Source organism: Varanus komodoensis, unplaced genomic scaffold (genome assembly GCF_004798865.1).
Source record: "Varanus komodoensis strain SLA01 unplaced genomic scaffold, ASM479886v1 scaffold45, whole genome shotgun sequence".
Lineage (NCBI taxonomy): Eukaryota > Metazoa > Chordata > Lepidosauria > Squamata > Varanidae > Varanus > Varanus komodoensis.
This window is the reverse complement of record NW_025336011.1, coordinates 2,095,502-2,096,037: the sequence shown is the minus strand read 5'-3', so window position 1 is coordinate 2,096,037 and position 536 is coordinate 2,095,502.

Sequence of the window (536 nt, the reverse complement as noted above, 5' to 3'; positions counted from 1 at the left end):
GATCTCAAATTTTCAGATAAAAATAAAAATATTGTAAAGAATTACAAAGTATCGTGGGGGAGGGGAGGTGGAACAAAGCCCACAACGTTTTTCTGCACTTATCCCACCCATTCGCAGGAATCTCTCTCGCGCTCTCATTTTTACACGCACAAATATTAGCGTCTTTCCATCTACTAACCAAACCAGCTTCCCCCTGCCTGCTGTGTTCCAGATGTGTTGCGCGCCTTCTCCCACAAGGAATGCTGGGAGCTGTAGTCCAACGCATCTGGCAGGCACCAGGCAGGAGAGGCTGGATTCCGTGGCAGAAGCCAGCGCCGCTGTGGCTTCGTCCCGTCCCGTCCCGTCGCTTCGCCCCCGCCCCGCCATTCCGCTTCCTTCCCCCAGTTGCAACTGGCCACAACTTTGCTCTCCCGCCGCTCTCCCACTCCAAGCGCGGACGTATTTCGGGAGTGATCCTCGCATTATATATTTACGGGCAGTTGGAGGGGAGGGTGTTGCAGCCCACCCAATGCCCGGGCTGGGCGGAGCAGCCCCGT